Raw genomic sequence first — 18,086 nt, forward strand, 5'->3', positions numbered from 1 at the left:
GCCCTTCTGGTGCTGATTCCCTGGTGGGTGGATTTGTGTATGATCTAAGACCCTGGGGGTCTCTCCTACGAACTCTCCTGTGAGTCTGGGAGTTTCCCCCACCACTACAACCCCCACAGATTTTTCCAGTCAGAGGTATTGAGGCTTTATTTCCCTGCACTGGAACTGGAAGCAAGATCAATCTGGGTTGCACAGTCTGTCTCACTCCCCAGTTGTACCTCCCAGTATGTGCACACAGATGTGGGACCACCCACTCTTCCTGTTGTCATCTTGCTGCGTGCTCTGTTTTCTGTGGCTGTCTGTCTCTGCCTCCCCTTCCAGTTTGGATGAATGTTTCTTCTTTTAACTCCTTGGTTGTCAGACTTCCATACAGTTTGATTTTCTGGCAGTTCTGGTTATTTTTTATTGTTGTACTTCTTTTAGTCGTGCAAGGAGGTAAAGTGTATCTATCTACAACTCCATCTTGGCCAGAAGCCCCTGATCATGTGTCCTTAACTTTCATTTTGTTAATGTGATATATCACATTTATTGATTTGCAAATATTGTACCAACCCTACATCCAAGGAACAAATCCCACTTGATAATGGTGTATGATCTTTTTATGTATCATTGGATCTGATTTGTTAATATCTTGTTTGAGAATTTTAGCATCTATGTTCATCAGGGATATTGGCCTATAATTTTCCTTGTAGTGTCTTTTTCTGGTTTTGGAAATAGGCTAATACTGGCCTCATATAAAAAACTTGGAAGTCTTCCCTACTCTTAAATATTTTGAAATAGTTTGAGGAGAATAAGTGTTAGTTCTTCTTTGAATATTTGATAAAATTCACCTGTGAAGCCATCCAATCCAGGACTTGTGTCCTCAACTCTTGGGAATTGAAACTGCTTTGATTTCCTTTGTTGTTATGTGGCTACTCAGGTTTTCTGATTCTTCTTGATTCTGTTTTGAAAGATTGTATGTTTCTAGAAATTTGACCATTTTACCCAGGCTGTCCCATTTGTTGTATATAGTTGTTCATAATATTTTCTTACAATCCTTTGTATTTATGTGATATCAGTTGTTACTTCTCCTCTTTCATTGTGATTTTATTTATTTGGTTCTTCTCTCTCTTTGTTTCTTGATGAGTCTGGTTAAAGGTTCATCAATCTTGATTATCTTTTCAAAGAACCAGCTCTTGGTTTCATTGATCTTTTGTGTTTTTTGTTTGTTTGTTTTTTAGTTTCTATGTCATTTATTTCTGCTCAGATTTTTATTATTTCCTTCCTTCTACTTACTTTAGGCTTTTTCTCTTATTCTTTTTCTACTTCTTTTAAGTATAGGGTTAGATTGTTTACATGAGATTTTTCTTGCTTCTTGAGATAGGCCGGTAATACTATGAACTTCCCTCTCAGGACTGCTTTTGCTGTGTCCCATAGATTTTGGGTTGTGTTCATTTCCATTTTTTTCCAGGTAATTTTTTATTTCTTCTTTGATCTCATTGGTAACCCATTTATTGTTTAATAATGTGTTATTTAGCCTCCATGTGTTTGAATGTTTTTCAGTTTCTATTGTTTGATTTCTAGTTTTATATCACTGTGGTCAGAGAAGATGCCTGGTATAATTTCAATCTTCTTGAATTTACTGAGATTTATGATACTTAGTGAGTTTTTTCTTGTGATTCACATCTAGTTTCATGCCACTGTGATCCAAGATGATGCTTGACATAATTTCCATTGTCTTGAATTTGTTAAAACTTATTTTGTGTCCTAACATGAGGTCTATCTTTGAAAATATTCTATGTGCACTTGAGAAGAATTTGGGATAAAATGTTCTGTAAATATCAAATAAATCCATACAATGTTTAAGGTCATGTGGCAGGGGGGCTCCACCTGCAGGGCTCTCCTGGCCACCACAGATGAGAATAAGTCTACCAAAACCTGATCTGCTTGAGGAGGAAAGGTGTATAAACCTTCTCAAAGGAGAAGGGCCAGGAACTTATTCTTCAATGGGCTTTTATTGGGTTGAATTTGCATAGGAATACAAGGTGTATACGTAAAGCTCTTCAATCATTGTCAGGCAGAAATGATTAAATAATAGATAACATTCAAAGAACTTTGAGGGCTTTTTCTGAGTCAGGGTCAGATAGTTAAAGGGCCATAAAACTTTGGGGAACAAACTCATTTCATGCTTGGACCCTTATCATTTAAATTGAGGGTATTAGCAAAGTAGGTTTCATATGATTTTGTGTATTCTTTCTGACACCCGATCACCCTAGGGAACCTGCCCTTTCCAGCACAGGGCTGCACCCACCTCCAGCATTGTTTCAGGCTTAAGGCATTGTTTCAGGCTTAAGTCAGGCAGGGGAAGTAAGGCATCCAAGAGATTAGGAGACTTCTGGCAGACAGAATGAGGACCCAGGCTATGCCACAGCTGAGGGGCGAGGGTCCATCACCCCCTTTTCTATAGCTCCCCAAGTCCCAAGGGTCCCTTCATGACCATGCCTGTCTTAGGTCATCCTTCCTTTGAGGAATCTTACCCCTCATTGGCTAACTGGTCATCCACTGGGGGCCAAGCAGGGTGAAGTAAAGTGGGCAGAGGCAGCCCCCCTGCCAGGGAGATAAGCTTTGTCTCCTTAGTGGCTTATGGTCCCAAGGTCTCTCACTCAGCCTTAGCTATGAGGGGTTACAGCTTCTGAAACCAGGCAGGGTAGTTCCTAACAAGATCAGTGTATTCTTGTTGACTTTTGGTGTCTGAAAGGTCTATCCATTAATGACAGTGGAGTGTTAAGTTTCCCTACTATGGTTGTATTGCTGGTGATCTTTCCTTTAGTGTTTAATTTTCCTGATCTTAATTGATCTAATAGATAACAATTTGTTCAAAATTATAATAGCAACAATGTATGTTTTTAATTTTATTTTAATCATTGTTCAAATACAGTTTTCTCCTTTTTACTCCCAATCCAGTCCCCCCTCCCACCCTCCCCACTTCCCTCCCATTAACACCCTCCCCTTAGTTTATGACCATGTGTCCTTTAAGTTTATTCCTGTGAACCCTCCCCCTTTCCCCCTGAAATTCCCTCCCCTCTCCCCTCTGGTCACTGTCACCGTCAGCCTGTCCTCTATTTCTGTGTCTTTGGTTATATTTTGCTTGTTTCTTTGTTTTGTTATTTAGGTTCCTGTTAAAGGTGAGATCATATGGTATTTGTCTTTCACTGCCTGGCTTGTTTCGCTAAGCATGTTTTCCAGCTCCATCCACACTGCTGCAAAGGATAGGAGCTCCTTCTTTCTTTCTGCTGCATAGAATTCCATTGTGTAAATGTACCATAGTTTTTTGATCCATTCATTTACTGATGGGCATCTAGGTTGCTTCCAGCATCTAGCTATTGTAAATTGTGCTGCTATGAACATAGGGATGCATAGGTTCTTTTGAATTGGTGTTTTAGTATTCTTAGGATAGAGTCCCAGCAGTGGAATTGCTGGGTCAAAAGGCAGATCCATTTTTAGTTTTCTGAGGAAGTTCCATACTGCTTTCCTTAGTGGTTGTACCAGTCTGCAGTCCCACCAGCAGTGCACTAGGGTCCCCTTTTCTCCACAGCCTCTCCGACACTTGTTGTTTGTTGCTTTGTTATGATGGCCATTCTGTCTGGTGTGAAGTGGTATCTCATTGTGGTTTTAATTTGCATCTCTCTGATAGCTAGCGATATTGAACATTGTTTCGTGTGTCTTTGGATTTTCTGTATGTCCTCCTTGGAGAAGTGTCTGTTCAAGTCCTTTGCCCACTTTTTAATTGGATTCCTTGTCTTCTTAGAGTGCAGTCATGTAAGTTCTTCGTATAGCAACAATGTATTTGATTATGCATGTATGGTTATACATATGTGGAGTAAATGGCTGCAATGAAATAAAGGGTGGGAGGAAGGAATTGGGATTATTTTATTATTATAAACTACTCACACAACCCATGAAACAGTGTGATGCAAAAGTAGACTTGGATTAGTTATAAATATAACTATGTGAACTCTAGGGCAACCATTAAGGTGAGGAAAAGGAGGTATAGCTGATATGTTTTTAAAAAGAGAGAAAATTGAATTATCTAAAATATAAAAACCACAGCAGGAAGAACTATGGAAGACAAAAATAGGAACAAAAACAAGGGCTACAAACAGAAAATGCTAGCAGACATGAAAACTGTTAGTTCAAACTTATCAATAATAATTTGGAACATCACAGGTCTAAAGGCAACAATTAATAGACAAAGATTGTCAAAGTGGATCAAGAAACAAAACCTAACTATATGTTGCCTGCAAGAAATCCATTTTAAATATAAAGACACATACAGATTTAAAAAATGCCATGCTAACATCAATCAAAAGAAATCAGGAGTAGCTATATTAACTTCAAACCAAAGACACATTAAAGTGAGAAAGTTATTAGGGATTAACAGGAGTACAATGATAAAGAAGTTAATTTTCTGTAAAGACAGAACAATCCTTAAGGTGTATATACCTAACAATGGAGTGTCAAACTTCATGAGGTAAAAATTGTTGGAACTACATGGAGAAATAGATGAATCTGCTCTCATAGTTTGAGATTCAACACACCTCTATCATAAATGGACAGGTCCAGCAAGCAGCAAATCAGTAAAGACATAGTTGAACTCAACAGCTTTATCAATGAACTGGATATAGTTGACGTGATAGACTGCTTCATCAACAACAGCAGAATACATTCTTCTCAAGCTTACATGGACTGTTCACTAAGACAGACCATATTCTGAGCCATAAAATATATCTTAAACAAATTTAAAATAATAAAAATTATACAATGTCTACTCTAAGGCTATAGTGGAATTAAACTAGAAATCAGTAACAGAAAGATAACTGGAAAATCCCAAAATACATGTAGATTAAACAACATACTTAAAGAACACCTGGGTCAAGGAAGAAATCTCCAGAGAATAAAAAGAGGATTCATACCTAAAATACAGGTTATTCTCAGATAGAAGTCCCTCACAAGGCTGAGCAGTTCAAAGATCATGGACAATTCAATTTTACTTGTAACTTAATCCTCATGCTAGCCATCACTGTTTCCTTACTTTTGCTTGCCTGCTTCCCTATAATCTCTGGGAAGCTCTTCCTGCCTCACTGATCTCTGTTTGTCTCCTATAACATAGACCTCTTGTCTCAGACTTTCAATCAAATATGCTGTCACAGTCAGAACTAACAGAAGGAAGCTAAGCTACCTGGACTAACAATCAACACTCATCTTCTCCACCATTATGGTAGTTGCTCTGGGGCCTTTGTAAATTTTTCCATTTGACTTCATTCTGATCATAAGTATCAACAGTTTGGGGGAGAATGGAGGAGGAATCGCCTTCTCTCAAACTTCAAATCCTATCCTCCTCAATGAGAAGGATTCCAGGAGCAATTTATCCTACATAGGCTCCAGTCTTTTCCATTCTTACTCCTAACCAAGAAGAGACTCTATCTAAACATCACAGAGATGATATCCTTCTCTATTTTGGTCAGTTCATATCAGTTATTTAGTGATTTTTCACTTCCTAATATTTTAGAGGACTTTTCAAAGTATCCTAAAATTTCTTTTGACATTGTTAAAAGAGTTAGTTGTTTTAGAACAACCCTAGCAAAAATTCTAGGTTAGGGGTTGGAGAAAAGAGCTAAAGGCATAATATAGTTTGTATTTAGAGTTTCTTCAGATCACATAAGATTATTTTATAGAAATTTTCTTATTCTTATACTTATTTTTTAAACTACATTTTGCTGGCTGAGATGTGGCCAATGTAATTTTTGAATATGAAACTTTTTTCTTAAAAAGGGCAGAAAAGGTACTTCCTAGAGAAAGGTAACATTTGTGAAGTTATTTGTGGAAATTCCTAAGTGTTTCAGGAATTTTTTCTTTCATTTGGAAGGATCAACCACAAAGTAGGAGGTGCATACTTATAAATAAGGTCTAATATATAAATAAGATATTTAAGAGCTGTTCTGATTAGGGCTCTTTCTCCTCCCAAAGGGGGAACTTGAAAAATCCCCAGACACTTAGAAAACTATCAGTCTAATCCAATCCCTTCATTTCATGAATGACAAACTTGAGCCCAAAATTGAACCAACTTGTGTAATGTTGCCCAATGAAAAGGTAATAAAGGTCAAATGTTCCTCAAGGGCATGTCTTTATTGCCACTGAGCCTGACACAGGCTCTCAGAGGCCCAGCAATAAATAATATCTACCTGAATTCAACAATTTATGCTATGGTGTTAATGACTGATACCATCTTTACACATAACCCCTCTTAAGAGTATTTACTTCCATTTAATCAGGATTCAGTTTTTTAGATCAAAGAAAAGAATCTAAAAGCAAATATGTAGATGTTATCAATAAACTTGTTGGTACAAGAGAAAATTGAGGGTAGTAAAACAGAAGCTCCAGAGACGGCTACGCTGTCATTAGAAATCACATACAATTTTATAAAATGGCTGTGTGTGTTGTGTTGCAAACAGAGGGGAGAATCAAAAGTAATACCTGTTGTTTGCATGAATGTACTCACAATAAGAAAACCCAAACCAAATCACGTTGACTGGTCTGGGATGCTGAAATTGGAATGAGAATATTCAGAGATGGTCCTACAATTAACTGTGATGTAATCATCCACGTGGTGGAATATATACATTGCTCTATGTCATAACATGAGCAGAATGTTTTGTGTTTTAATATGCATATAAGTTTTATTTTAATTTAAAGTTTGTCATGATATTGCAGTACTATAGTATAAAAATTGGGCTTTTAAGCCCTGAAAATGTATCTTATTCTATTTATTCCAGCCAATAATATGAGAAAGATGCAAAAAATAATTGGGGATTATCAAAGTAAATTTGCTTAGATTTCATTAAATGGTGGCAAATATTATACTGTGAGCAAACATCAATGGAAGAGGAACAAAAATTTAATTTATTAGCAATTTAGGAAAATTGAGTTCCTGGAAAAATAACTATACTGCCGATCACTACCAACAACCTCATTCATTGCTTGACCAGCCTGACTAGGCACTTTCCCTTAGCTCCTCTCATTTCTACATTATTATTATTATTATTATTATTATGGGTGTTTGATGATAATAAGAAAAAGAAGAAACACATTTATTATGGTTTCTTGTGTGTTGCAAAAGAAGAGATTCAACTTCCAAATGTACTGCAAATCCCAAAACATTGAACAGCAGCACTATGGGACTAACACCTTGCTAGACATTAGAGGCGAAAATATGCAAATCTAATTTAAATTCAATGGAGTTGTTTATTTTTCTGCAAGGTACAGTATTGGCAATACATGAAACTGAGTATATTAGAAAATAATCAGAAATTCACAATGTGGGGGGTGAAAATGTTCTATCTTGAATTTAGATGTAAAAAAGAAATCACTTTACATTCTTCATTTTGCCAAAACTATACTTGGGAAGAAAACTAGGAAAAAATTACAAAATATTTCCTCACCCAATTCCACCAACAAATGACAAACAACATTTTTTGCCATTGATCAAATCATTGTGCTTTTCAGCCATTTCTATGTCCCAATCAAAAGGATATTCATCTCAACTGTTCATGTGACTGAAGATGCTATGGAGGGAGAAATTCTACTTTGTTAACTACCGGAGACTATTGTTAAGGCTTAGAGTCCCTTTAAATTAGTTCAAATGAGTAAAAATGATTATAATGGCCATGGAAGGTGCTCCAGTAGTCGGAATTCTTGTTGAAAATCAGAGAACAAAAATTACCCATTGTTGCCAAATGTCAACTTCCAGAGCTGACCTAGGCAGCCACAGGAAGACCTCAGTCTTACTCTCAAAACACCAGATTGTCTACCTTGGTTGCTGAAGATCAGTAGGCTTACCATACAGTTCTAGCCTTTGCTGAGTTCTAGATTTGTTGAGAAACATGATTAGCTACATTCAAGAACTGAAAAGATTCAGCCACTTTACTTTTGGAATACAGAGAAAGAACTAGGACTAATTCTTCAAAATATGTAAAAACTAGTATGGAATGGGCACAGAGGAGTTAGGACTGATGCTGGTCACTAATAATAGGTAGGGCTGCCCTGGAGTGTACCACTGTATATCATTTATGTCTCCTTTTAGAAATAATAATGAGATCACAACATAGGTATCAACACAGAAAGATGTCCAAGCTACAGGCAAATGAGAAAATAGAAGTTGCAAAACGCTATGCATATAACATGATTCCACTTACAAATATGTAGAGGAACCTAATGAGACTTACAAAATAACCTAATAAGATTCTAACAAACACATGAGGAACCCTGGGCAAAGAAATCTTCTAAGAGTCTGATTCCTACATTCTAGTCCTGACTCCACCACATTGCTTAACCTTTTCATGCCGTGGGTTCTGTAAAATAAAGTAATAAGATTAGAAAACCTTCACACCAATCTCCTGTTCTAATTTGCTATGCATAAGATTATTCTTCCTTAGTGTCCTTTTATTAAATAAGGGTTTAAAAATGTTTTCTTCAATGATATTTGTGAGGCTTTAAACAAGCAAATTTATTAATGTACTTTGTAAACTTGTGAATACAGTATAACAATAGTAATACATAGTTTGAAAAAGCCTGCACTGCAATTTATTAGTTGTTTGTACTAGCTCTTCCTAACTTGAGCTCAGCTGGGGATATTACCTACACATATTCTTCATAATAAAGCAAGGAACTTTATGTTAAAGGCCATTAAAGGGGCTGAACTATATCAAATGTCAGTCTCAGGAGGGGAAATCTGTTCAGCAAAGTTGACTTAATTAAACTTCTGAAAAGTGAACTCTATTTTTCCACTGATGTCCTTAATGAAATCAGAATCATGTTTCCTAGAAAATATTCCAGTGGATTAGGTTACAAACTCATTTTCCTATTTGAAGAACTACAGAGGTTGGCTGAAGAGTTTTAGCAGGGTCTCTGTCAACTAAAATAGTTAGTGGTTCTGATTCTGTCTTAGGATTCAGTCCAGGAGGTAACTCCTTCACACTGAGGTGCCAGTGAATGGGCCCTTCTCAGATTTTCCTAGTGCCTTAGGAATGTGTATCCTTTCTTGATGTCAATCCAGTAAAGCCAAATTTACTCCAGATTCATTTCTTATTAAACTATGTGACTACTGAGGACAGAAATCAGGTTGGTGATGGATGTCACTAAGAAAACAATTCAATATAAAGAACTTCCTAACAACTAGAGCTGTTCACTATAGAAATTTAAAAATATATCTTTATAGAAATAGCCTGCCGATGGAGGAACTAAGTTCCCTGTGAGGAGTAACAGTGAAGAGAGGGATCTCACTGCTTGTTGGGGAACACTGTCTGCTTTGTGTTAGTGTGCTTAGCTGATCTTTTATCTCCTTTAATGAACTATAGTCTTGCCAAGCACAGATTTTTTATATATTTGGCTTGTTTGGGGACTTCTGGATATATTGTAGATATTCAATAAATATACTTTTAATAAATGAAGGAATAACATTTTATGATCTCTCAATTAAGAAATTCTGGGAAGGGTTCATTGTCCTTTGGAAAAGTAAATTCAGTAGTAAGAGTGCAATGTCATAGTGAGTGTTTTGCAATTTTTCAAGACTCTTTACTACCTCTAGACTGTTGTCAAGTCCTTCCTGCAATTGTCCACTTCAACTATTTTCTCCCATATTTCAGGCTCCAATTTCATACTTGGACCTCCTAGAACTAAGAAATCATTCTTTTTATTGCAAAATGTATAATATTTAAAAGAGCTCTCCTGCAAAAAATATTTATTCCAAAATTTTTGAAATTTTACATTGTGGTAAGTAAATTAAATTCAGTTAACTTCTGAATCCTACAAAACCTGTTGGCTTCAAATCAAATATCCTCGAATCCTACATTATTCTCAAATGCAACCACTACCTGATTTGTTTATGTTTCACACTCTGAGTTTCAATTCTTTTGTTGGGTAGGTAAAATCAATTTAATGGGTTGAAAACCAGAATTTTGGGAGGAAATGATTAGTGTCAAATAGAGTCTCTATCCTGAAATGAAATCCTTCTTCATCCGAGGAGGTCACTGTCAGTAGAAGTCAGGGAGTACATGCCACTCGCTGCCCAGAGCTCTTCCACGTCTCCTTTTCATGCTTTGTAAGAAAAGGTATTTTTTTCATGAAACTTTTAATTTAGATTTACATGTGTGTACATGTGTGTTATGATACAAAATGCATATTTCACATTGGATCATGTGCAAAAAACATTTTGACAATCATTGGTTTATAGCATGGTCCAGGGCCCTTAAAATAATGTCCACAGTATGTGGCTAGTTTAAAAGTTCCACGAACTATCCAATTTTCTCAGAATATCCCTCTGATAAATAATAATCAGGTTTATACATGGTGAAGTTAGTCAGTTTAAAATTTCTCATTGGCAACTAGAAGAACAGATGACCCAGTTCTCTAAGTTCATGTACTTGAGTCAAATGGAATTAAAGCAGTAAGTGTAGGATATTATTTATTTTATATATTCCACAGATGAACTGAAGGTCAAGTGCCTCACAGCTCCAGCATCCGGACATTTATGACCTATTTCCCTCCCCAGTGTTTACATGCAGGCATTGTCTCTTTCCCTGACTTATCTCAGTTGCCTTTCTTCTTTTCATCTTTATAGCCCAGTATTACAGTCTTCCTTATTCTTTTTCTTAGTACTTGGCAAACACATGAGCCAAAGTTTACAAGAGTTAAATACTTCTAAGAACCTTACTTTTAAAAGGTTGTTAGAAAGAATTTCTTTCTTCTACCCTTCTTACTTTTTTTCTCTTTTTTTCCTTATTCTCTCAACCAGAAGACTAGTGTTTAAAGCCACTCTTGTTCAAAGTGGTCTCTCCCAGTCAGAATGGAAAAGTGTCTATGTGTGGTGACAGGGGTTGGAATAAATCAAAGTTTTAAAACAAGATCAGCTAACATTAACAGTTTTAAATGGCCTTTTTCTATTTTCTTTCTGTAGCTCTAAAAAGCTGTAAATAATATACAGTTCATAAGAAGAAAGTTGATTCTTATAAATATTTTATTCTTTCAACAGAACTAAAACATTTAATGAGTTTCACTTGGTAATATATTCTCCATTTGCAGGTTCTTTTCAAAAAGCTCCCCCCACCCTCCATTTCTATCTTATCAGTATGGTTCATAGAGAATATTTGACTTAAGGCTGAATCTATTTTTTAAACTTTTTTAGTGTCTCTTTTCTAAAGAAAGTATTATTAAAAGCAGAGTTCTACAAAATGGACTTTAACAGTAATTATTTTCTTTGAATATGAGAAGGATATTTTGGTTTCTCAAATGCACATTGACTGAATTCTTGAACTGGGTCCTTTTGTGTCTGACCTTTCTCTATTTTTTCTGTACGAGAAATGTCACATTGTCTCCCAGAGAACTCTTAAGCTTAAGACTCCTTGGTAAGTGTCTTGCATGAACCAAAACTGAGGATATCAACTTCATTTTTCTGTAGTTTCTTTAAGTCATTAACTTTTGAATTATGCACATGCTCAGTTTATCTCCTTGTCAAACTCTGTGAAACTGCTCTTCAGAGAGAGCCAAAGCAATGTTTTGTGGGGCGTCAGTAACCTTACTGTATAAAGTAAAAAGGTTAGCCAGGATAATCTCTAGGGGCTGTTTTTATCTCTCTAGCTTTAAAAATTATTTGATCCTGTTAACCAATAGTTAATTATTTCAATCTGACACAGCCAATTTTTGCATTATTATGGTGTTACATTAGGTTCCTCCTGTACTGCTTAGAGTGGACTTCTTAGAAATATATTGGATTTCATTATATAACATGTAAATTTGAGCATTTGTTAATAAGAGAAAAGGGTTAAAACTAATGCCGGTTTAAATTATTATATAAGCAAAGTAAAGGCACCAGAAGATGTGAAAGAATACTTACAAGGCAAAAGCAAAAACAGCCTTTGAATTTCTTCTCTCCTTTCTTTAAATATATTACGAATAAAGTGAGCACAGTCAAAAAAGGCTCACAGGTTAGATTGTCAGGAAAGTGGCACTTTACACCAACAGGGCACACTAGCTCCGTTGCCAAAGGTCTTGTCTTTCTTCTAGTACCTGTGTAAACAGTTAGATGTGTTTGTGTTTTTCAAAGAATAACAAAAAGGAAAGTTACCAACATGATTACCAAAATAATTAGTGAAAACCGAGCTCAGGCAGCAATAGCCAGTTTGCAGTGTTCAAAGTGTGCCTTGAGGCAACAGGAAAACAGATCCTTGCAGCCCTTTCCTCGATGGAGAACCACTGTCCCTGCCACAGTTACATGGATTGCTGAATCTAAAAGTCATTTCCCTTCAATCCAGAAAAGAAGGTGAAGGGAGCTAAGGTAAGCTGCTCAACCATTACTTTTCTAGAAGCTGTAGTTTCTTCCCAGAAACCCTTCAAGTGGCTGCCAAGGACTAGGGAGATAAACATCACTATCACATTGTTGGATCCTAGAGATGCCCCCCCCCCCCAATTTGGCTTTGAAGTAAGGTGCCCAGACAGGAAAAAGAAACACTTGGGAGAAACATAGAAACCATATCACACAGATAGCTATCTCTACCTTGCCATTTTTTTTAGCTTTATATATTGAAAATTTTCAGACATATACAAAAGTAGACAGAATAGCATAATGCACCCCAATGTACTCATCACTCAGCTTCACCAGTTGGCAATTCATGGCCAGTCTTGTTCATCTCCACACCTCCCAACACCTGTCCCTGCTCAATATTTTGAAGCAAATCTCACACATCAATCACACTGTTTCAGAGGTGAATTTTTTTGATGGCTCAAAATTACTTTTCTCTTTTCAGAGGTCAGGAAATCCAAATGAAGAAAGAAAAATTAAAACTTTAGGTAAAATTTTTACTGTGATTAAAATAAATTCTGTAAACTTATTATAGCCCAAGTGGAATTTTCACTATATTCCTGAAATTGATATCTTTTAACCATCAGTCAGTGAATAGATATTTATTGAGTGTCTCTTATGTATCATATTATGATTTGACATTCTGTCAAATCAAGAAGCTTTACAAAAATACCAATGATTCTGATATATGAATATACAATTATTTTTCTGGGAACAGACAAAAAATAGAAATATTTTAATGCACGTTGCTAAAAAGAAACAGATCTTTGTTTTCACAAAGTTAATAACCTTTTATTATTTATTAGAACTCTAAAATTTCAGTAATTCAATGTATTAGACATTCCCAAGGATAAATAGAAAAATATTGTTAAATATTTGGTAAGGTTTTTCTGTAGATTTTTTTAGCTAAAAAAATAAAATCCCCTCAGAAGACAAGGCCCTCATGATCTTAATGAGGCTACCCTTTCCCAGCTAGTCACTGGAAGCAAATGTAATCTTGTCCACACAGATTTAGCTGCACCTGCATTCCTGGAAAGACTGTGGTGAAGGTAAATACAGGCCTCCTTATCGGACCACTTTACATTTCAAGCTGCAGTTCTTTATAATCTAGCAGCCTATCTTTACAAGCCAGCAGTGAGGTTTTCTAAAATAAACAAATAAATAAAAAACCCCACTTAACAACAAAGCTTCTCTTATCTAAAAAAATTGTTTTCTTCCCTTTACTCAAAATTCTATTTTCCAATGTGTTGAAGATTAATTCATTTTTAATTAGTTCTTCTGTTCATTAAAAATATCCACTTGTATCCATAGGCTTTCAAATTCAGTTTAAGTTGAAAAAAATGCTTACCTCAATTCTGAAAGAGCTCTCTCTGCAGACGCTGCCACTTCTGAATGCTCCCCCCTTCAGCAGAACACAGGTTCCAGTGTTCAGCACTGCCGAGCACACCACTCACTCTCTGCCTCCAACATACCTAGATTCCCACAAAACCAAAACAGAGACAGGATGAGACAACAAATTCTCATTTGGTCTCATTGCCAAACTCACATTAGACACTTTCTGGTGTCTTCTGGATCTCAGATAGTTTGCACATAGTTTTATTTCATGGCAGAATTTGTATTAATGGTTAATGTTCTTAGATTCATAATCATGCGTTTTCCAGTGTTGATCCATTGAATCAATACAAAATTTAAAACTTGTCAAGGGAGGCTTAATAACTTTTTCTTCACATTTTCATTATCCTCAAATGTCTTGAACACAAACTGAATATAGGCTGGCCTCTCAGATATTATGGGTTTGGTTCCGGGCCACTGCAATAAAGTGAGACAGATTTTTGGGTTTCCCAGCAGATATAAGAGTTATATTTACATTATACTATAGTCTATTAAGTGTGCAATAGCACTATGTTTTAAAAAACAATGTATATACCTTAATTAAAAATGCCTTTATTGCGCCCTGGCTGGCGTAGCTCAGTGGATTGAGCACGGGCTGCGAACCATAGCATTGCAGGTTCAATTCCCAGTCAGGGCACAAGCCTGGGTTGCAGGCCATGGCCCCCAGCAACTGCACATTGATGTCTCTCTCTCTCTCTTTCTCCCTCCCTTCCCTCTCTAAAAATAAATAAATAAAATCTTTAATAAAAAAATGCTTTTATTGCTAAAAATGCTAATTGCCTTCTGAGCCTTCAGCAAGTAATAATCTTTTTGCTGGTGGAAAGTCTTGTTTTCAGTTTGTAAAAAACACGATTTCTGTGAAGCACAATAAAACAAAGCACAATAAAATGATGTATGCCTGTATTTACTTACTTATGCTTTCTGGTCCTTGAGTTAAATGTTGTTAAAACTTAATATGTTGAGAAAATTGACTAAAAGGAGCTCTAGGCCAATGGGAAGAAATATTCTAGAACTTTTCCATGAGCTGGCATGTCTTCAAATTGTAAAATATATAAATATGAACTCTTTTGACCTCTTCATAGAATAGATGTTTTTCTTTAAAAAAGAGTTATTTATACAGTTACTTATACCATAAAGATCTCTTCAATTCCATCTTTGCTAGTAATTACAGGGCTATTTTCCATTCCCACCTCCAATATTAACACACCATCACATACAGCATTCAACCCTACAGAACCAAAAAGGTATTCAAAGCACCCACAAAGAAGGACTTGAAAGCCAAAAAGGGGGCAATCCTTACAAAATATTTTGATGAGAAAACTAATGCCAGACTCACAGACTCTTGGGGAATTCAACTCCAAAATCTCTAAGCTTATAAATGATAAAATTGAGACCTAAGGCATTATGGGTAAGGTTTTAGTGGAAAGAACCACCTGCCTGTTTCAACAAACATTTACTGAATATCTATTCTGTACCTGGCACTAAAGAAGTTTTGGAATAAAGAGATGCAAAACACAGTTCTCGCTCCCACCCCCAGGTTGTTTGCAGTCCAGTGGAGAGGACTACCTGGTAAGCAGATACACAGAGTGATAGACATCTTGAGAGAGGAAGACACAAGGTGAAGCCCAAAACCCAGAGAGCTAGAAATCAGGAAACACTTACTGACTGGATGAGCTGGGCCCTGAGCTGGGTTCTTGAAGAAAGGAGCTGGTCAGGAAAGAAAGAGATCAGGGAAAAACGGACTGGTTCCCTAGGTCTTCCGACGTTCACATTAGACTAAGTCTACTATTTAAAAATCTGTTTTTGAGTTCTGTTTTTACCTGTGAAAAACTGTTATCTCTATGTAGAACATGGTGCTGAAAGATTTGAAACCACAAAGGGAAGGAAACCCAAACTAGCCACCTTAAAAATGTCTCACACTGACCACAAGGGGGAGCAGGTTAGAGATGGCTGAATTTGGGCAAATGGCCTATCATTGTTGCAAAAAACTACCAGCAAGAAGCTCAGTATTGCAAAAAACTACCAGCAAGAAGCCCAGTATTGTATGGCATGGACAGAACCTCCCTATAAAAACAGCTTTGCTTGTAGAGTTTTTCATTTTATCAGTTTGTGTTCTTTTCAACAATCACTTTAATATGTAAGTAGAAAATAGGAAATCAGAAAAGAATATGTGAAGCACAAATTTATTCAAGAATTTTTGAGTTCCTAATATTTACCATGTAGATTTGTAAAAAATATTTTAATAATACTTTAAAGTTTTGGTCATTACTTTTTTCTCATTTATTTGTTTTTCCAGGCCCTGCCTTGAAGGAGTTCTGTCTAGAAAAACAATACCATAAAGAACAACTCCAGTAGGACACTGTAAAAATTATAATTGCACTATGGACAAGAGTGAATCAACATATAGAGGATGGAGCTCCATTGATGAAAGGAGACAATTAGACTAAGTATCTGATTAAGAAAGGAAGGGTGTTTAGAGAACATCCTCAGAAAGGCTATATAAATTACTCAAAGTTATTAAAAGTGGAATTTCCGGATATTTTACATTTGTGTACCATGCCACCATGTTTAGAGGTGGAGGCTGGGGTCAGAAGCTCATTTATCAATTCATAAAGGCTGTGGGCTCTTCCCTGACCTCTAGGTTCTAAACAAACTGACTGTCTTCTGGATCTCTGGAAGACAGACCACATTTCTGACCAAAATTTAGGACCTGTAGTCTGACAGATATAAATGCCTTTATGAGGAAAATGGGTTGGACATTTAAAATCAGTATTGTCACAGAAAATTCAGGATATATGGTTGCCATAACCAGCAAAGGTCCATGGAAGGTCCTGAGGAAAAAGATAATTTTCCCTTATGCACAAGGAAGTCCTTAGGTCTAAAACTTAATGTGCTAAACAGTAAATTGTGAATCAGTACCTGATCGCCTCCAGGCTAGTTCAGACTCATTTCCTGTCAGCTATACTCATGAGCCTCAACTGATCTCAGAAAATTTGCACTGTCAATGTGTCCCACGTTGAGAATATATTATTAAGATCTAGCAAAGAGCCTTGGTTGCTAAAAAATCTAGAAAGTTTTTTTTGTTTTTCTTTAATCTACCCAAAGTGTACAAATATTTATATTTTATCCAGCTTTTACTAGAGCAACTAGTCACCAGATATTTCCATCTCTCCACAATATGACACATGGTCAGACTGCACTTTGTCAAGCCTTTTTGGTAGGTTCAGGCTATGTGAATGTTTCTGGCAAACAAGTTAAAGAAAATGAAATAAATCAGAGCAGTTAATTGCTGTTTTGAGAGTCTTCAGAGCAGTCTGTTCTCTCTGGCACAGAGGTCAGCTATGTTCAAGATGGCAGCTGCTCTGTCAGCCCAAGTGCTTTAGTAATGACAAAAAAATTGAACCTTTCTCTCAACAGGCCTAATTTCCTTAAAGACACCTTCCTGTAGCCTGGTGTTTTCAATGACTGTCATTGGTTTTCTTATATCACTCTAACACTCTGTCTATCCCTCTTCTCTTTCTTAAAATCATGGGCTATCATCTTCAAGGACAAAATTATGTCCCTAGTTCATTTCTTTATCTATGAGGGAGATATTTTTCCTTCTCCTTTGTCTACAACATTGCCTGAGAATCATAAAAAAAAGTGGGCTTGAGAGTAAAATGACAATGCAGGTGTAGCACAGAAGGAACACCAGGACCCTCTAAATATTTCTTTGACTCTGAATTCTCATGACAGAAGAAAAAGAGAGTGAAGAAAATAGTAATTACTAAAATGTATTGAGGCCTTACTGAAGTCAAGATAAGCAACATCTGAATCTGTAGAGGATTTTTATAAGAGCTTATTTGAGCCAAACTGGGGACATATGCCAGGGAGCAAAACCTCAAATGCTCCAGAGAATATCAGTTTGCAGTTTGTTTGTTTGTTTGTTTATGCATTTGAGATTAAGGAGGGAACATGAGGAAGATTACATTAAGGTGGGAGAAAACTAAGTGGAGATGGGATTATAGGACAGTTAACATTATGTGTTCTTATGCTTTAGAAGGAGGGGTCTAAATGGGTGGTCAGATATTAAAAGGAGAGGGAAAAGGGGGCATTTCAAAGATGTATTAACCTAGATGTACAGATGTATTAACCTAGATGTACAGAAGGAGGGCTTGCTTCAGGTAAAGATAAGCCTTTAACTAAAGAAGTCTGTGCCTGGGGTGTGACCACACATTATAACCTGCCCCGGTGGGAGTTCATGATTTATTGAAGCACTTCTTTTTTGTCCACACTGAATGCCAGGCACTGTTTACAGTGCCTT

The 18,086-nt window shown here is 36.4% G+C and overlaps 1 long non-coding RNA gene across 1 annotated transcript in view; it reads right to left on the reverse strand.

The window, feature by feature from the left end:
- LOC118498856 overlaps nucleotides 1–18,086 on the reverse strand; it is a 43,133-nt gene that overhangs the window by 12,496 nt on the left and 12,551 nt on the right. Inside the window, exon 2 of the long non-coding RNA XR_004901344.1 lies at nucleotides 13,740–13,863. This is a non-coding gene — a long non-coding RNA (uncharacterized LOC118498856). The remainder of the gene's footprint in view (nucleotides 1–13,739; nucleotides 13,864–18,086) is intronic.

This window comes from Phyllostomus discolor, chromosome 2 (genome assembly GCF_004126475.2).
Source record: "Phyllostomus discolor isolate MPI-MPIP mPhyDis1 chromosome 2, mPhyDis1.pri.v3, whole genome shotgun sequence".
Taxonomy (NCBI): domain Eukaryota; kingdom Metazoa; phylum Chordata; class Mammalia; order Chiroptera; family Phyllostomidae; genus Phyllostomus; species Phyllostomus discolor.